The sequence below is a fragment of the Schistocerca piceifrons genome, chromosome 5 (assembly GCF_021461385.2).
Source record: "Schistocerca piceifrons isolate TAMUIC-IGC-003096 chromosome 5, iqSchPice1.1, whole genome shotgun sequence".
In the NCBI taxonomy this organism is placed as follows: domain Eukaryota; kingdom Metazoa; phylum Arthropoda; class Insecta; order Orthoptera; family Acrididae; genus Schistocerca; species Schistocerca piceifrons.
This window is the reverse complement of record NC_060142.1, coordinates 88,509,047-88,513,368: the sequence shown is the minus strand read 5'-3', so window position 1 is coordinate 88,513,368 and position 4,322 is coordinate 88,509,047. Positions and strand designations below refer to the sequence as shown.

The 4,322-nt window shown below is 43.3% G+C and overlaps 1 pseudogene; it reads right to left on the bottom strand.

The window, feature by feature from the left end:
* Window positions 1–1,877: 1,877 nt before the first annotated feature.
* LOC124799429 lies at window positions 1,878–1,995 on the bottom strand (annotated as a pseudogene).
* Between the last annotated feature and the right edge of the window lie 2,327 nt (window positions 1,996–4,322).

Genomic DNA, 4,322 nt, shown 5'->3' with positions numbered 1-4,322 from the left:
ACAGCTACTATTCCCAGGTAGGATATGCCGTCATCATATCAAAATTGACGTCGTCTTTCTACGAGCTCCAATGTTTTTTTGCGGTAGTGTAATCTACAATGACCACACTGAGCCTTCTGGCTGTGAGCATTCCCTATTAAAGCTAAACCTACATCGTGCTCTGGTAGCTATGCCACTACTGTTGGCGGACGATGTCGAAACAACTATCAGTACAGCTACTATTCCCAGGTAGGATATGCCGTCATCATATCAAAATTGACGTCGTCTTTCTACGAGCTCCAATTTTTTTTTCCCGGTAGTGTAATCTATAATGTTCAGAATAATCAGAGGAACACGTGTATTAACTTCCGGTATGATAAACCCATTTTGATGTAAGTAGGTACCTGTGGTCTTATTGCATGGACTGAGATTCGCTTTCAATGTAGGCAACAATCACAATCATTCGTCATCTATTGGCTGTGTTACGCATTATAGTGTCAGGTAAATCCTCAGAGGTAAGTGAGTGGAAGTACTGCAGTGTTATCTAGTGAGGTACACCGATGACGCTTCTCATTTGTGGACGTTGTATTCAACCAAGCACGTGCAATGCGACGTCTTAATACAGTCTGTGTTATTGAAAAAGGATGAAGTGTTGGTTGTGTTACTGTAGATGCCAATGCCTCTCCATGTGTCATCCATAGGTAGTGCACACGCTACAGGAAGAGAGGTCAGTACACAAGGAGTGTTGGACAACTTCGCCGACGTATAACAACCCTACTTGAAGACCAATATCTGGCCACCTCTGCGTTGCGGCGTCGTACGGATACCTCCAGGGCACTGGAAGACGATCTCAGAATGATCGCTGGAGCAGCTGCGTCTGATCAGATTCTAATGAATAGGTTACGAGAAAGTTCCCAACGTTCCAAACGTCCTCTTCGCGCACCCCGCTTGAAACGACGTCGTCTTGCAGCTCGCCTTCAGTTCTGCCGTTGCCATGGCACCTGGCAACTTCGTCACTGGCGAAACATGTTATTCACAGACAAGTCCAGATGTCCTCTGACTAAGGTGATGTCCGTGTCCGTGTGTGGAGACGTCGCGGTTCGCAGTACCTGGCAAATGCTGGCCAGGAAATCGACAGATTTCCTAGATTCTATGATGGTGTGCGGAGGCATCAGTGTTGACAGCCATACGGATCTTGTTGTCCACGGCGGTACATCGAACGGATACTTTTGGACCGTGTGGTGGCTGCTGCACACGGTGGTGGGCCGGAAGTCGTCCTAAAGCTAAAGTCCATGTGGTGGGCGTCAGCGAGGATGGCGTGCGAAGCCTGGACGTGTATGTAAGATCGGCGGTGAGTCCGGACCTGAACTACATCGTGCATATGTGGAATGTGATCTACAACTTGTTCGTGGTCGTTCTGTTATATCACAGACACTCCAAGAAATCTTATGGAGTCTCGATGAATGGGAACGGATACCTCAAGGTGTCCTCCGTAGACTAATGCGCACCTTGTCTCATAGGTAACAGCCACTGCTAAAGGTTCACGCAAGGCATACACGTTACTGGAGCTCTCAAAATCCAATGAAAAGCACCAAGGATTACGGGATGAATGATTGTTCCCACTTCGTTTTCGACTTCTGCTGAACATTTCCGTTTTTATGTAAACGATCGAGTACTGTGTACCTGATCTGTAAAAACTCCTCCCGAACAGGCCATGAAAGCCCAAAGGTACCGACCGGCCGCGGTGTCAACCCACACGCGTCACTGGATGCGAATATGGAGGGGCGTGTGGTCAGCACACCGCTCTCCTGACCGTATGTCAGTTGCCGAGACCGGAGCCGCTACTTCTCAGTCAAGTAGCTCCTCAAATTGCGTCACAAGGCTAAGTGCATTCCGCTTGCCAACAGCGCTCGGCAGACCAGGTGGTCACCCATCCAAGTGCTAGCCCAGCCCGACAGCGCTTAACTTCGGTCATCTGACGGGAACCGGTGTTACCACTGAGGAAAGGCCGTTGGCTGATTTGTGAAAGATAAACGTTGTAACGTCTAGAGAAACAAAAACAATATATTATGTAGTAATTAGAGAATTAGATGTATCATATTGTGTCATTGTATAAAATTCTGTATTTTTTTTTTATTATTTATTTCTGAAAACGTCTGCGTCGGCGAGTAATAAAACCGACACAGAAGATAAATGTTAAACAGAGATTAAAAAAGGAGATAGTATATAATACGTGTTGAATATGAATGTCTTTGTCGTCTTAATTTGGAAGTTGTGCGAGTAAGATCTCCTGTTGTTGTCGTAGAGAACGCTAATGTAGCATTCTTTTGTCGAGACTAAGCAATGTACGCCATTACGTGTGAATTCACAAAGGTCTGTAATCACTGAGATATTTAAAGGTTTTAATAGAGTTGTTTAAATGAAAACTTGTATTATTTATTGTTAAGCTTGCTTGCATATTATCCCATCCTGTTGAGACATTTTTTCAGTTATATAAATATTATCTGTGGTGCTGAGCTGCGTGGAGAACGAAGAGCCGCTGCCGCGGCGTATTTAAACGACTTACAATATAGCCGAGCATACCGCAAGGAAGCGGTAAAATAATAGTAAAATAATATTATTTCTTTTAGCTCCCAGACTGGCAGTGAAGATCAGCAGATTTTATGATGTGTTGCAGATTGACGCGGGCTGCTGATAGGATATAATTTACAGTGCAAATAATTTAATGTACCTTCAGAATCTGATAGGAATCTTGCTGTGCTCCGTTCTGATCTGGCAAACTTTATAGTGACAACGTATTTTTTAATGAGAGTCTCATGTTCTTGGGCTAGTCGTGGTATGAAATAGCATTTTAACGAGAAATAAAATCCACTGCGAACTTGTGTTTTTGAACGATCACACGAACTGTAACATCAGTGTTCATAACAAAGTAATTTCAACTTTTAATCACTATGAAGTAGGGAAGATATATTGATTCTTAGCATGAGTTGCAGTTACGAAAAATCGTTCCTTAAATTGTAGGCCAGATACAGAACAATAAGACTTCCATATATACATTTTATTCCGCTAAAAGGTAATGATGATAAAGAAAAGCAAAGCACAGCATTGCTAAAAGTATTTCACGTAACTCTTTTCGTAAATGTGTTGTTACAAAGAGAATAAATAAACCAAAGAGCAACAATTTTACAATCCGCGAGAGAGTTGTACGTGAAAACGTATAATTTGGAAACATGTCCACTCCTCAATCATTGCTCAGTGGAGTAGGACAGATGTGCGAAATCACATTCTCCTAATTCTTTTGAGCAGTGTGTATTTCTTAAATAACATTAGAGAAAATGCGCTTTGTTCTACTAACTTTCCAACAAGTTTCAGGAAAAAAACTAATAATTATTTCCATAGCTGTCTCTAGCACACGAACATAGAAAATGGTCGTGATGAACGAATCAAGGCAAAGACTGAGTGATGTTCAAATTTTCTTGTTTCTGAGAGACATTAGCGTATTTTGAGTTCCGTGCCCTTTCCGATCATTTTTTACGCCTGTAACGCATTCCCTGGAACTCTAAGCTGCATAGCGGCCCGAGCGTTCTTAGCGTGAGAGAGCTTTTTCCGAAATTATTAGTAGGATACTTATTCCCCACTGGTTCGGTATGTGAAATTAATGTTTCAGAAGGGAATAAAAAAGAGTATGGAACAGAACCGTTACAGGTACAATCACTCAAAGGAAATTATTTATTACGTCACTTAATAACTCTGTTACATGTCTTGTAATGCAACCTTTGATTTTTACGTTATTTAAATTGAGGCCTATTTTGCCAGAATCTATATCTAAAGCACTTTGTTAGTGCAATTCATGGTATCGGTGCGCCGCACTCGGTAGTGGCTGGTAGCAGCAGCTTCCGCCCTCCCTCTAAGCCTGTTGGCAGCTGCTCTCACCAGCGTCTTAACAGCGGGGGAACAGCGCCGCGTGCGTTCACGGCTCACAGAAGCCAGCGCTGTCTTGCCGCCGCCGAAAATGGGGAGGATACGCAGCCAAGTCTCGAGTTTCCGTACGGCGTGCTTGGCTCATTTCAGCGCTTCCAATTGAACACGTCGCTTCAGAAGCACGAAACACACGGTCAGGTGAACCCAGTTAGTTTCAATACTCCCTTACGTTTTTCGTTTCGTTCCCAGCACGTTACCATGTACAAGAGTTTTTCGCAGTAGCTTGGAACCTTTCACTGCTTTTTGTATAAAGAGAGGTCAAATGAAAAACAAGCAGTCGCCATAATTGGACGATGGAATGGTTCCAGACAAAAAATGTCGATAAGACATTTATCCTACTGAGATAAGGGACGATCAATTCC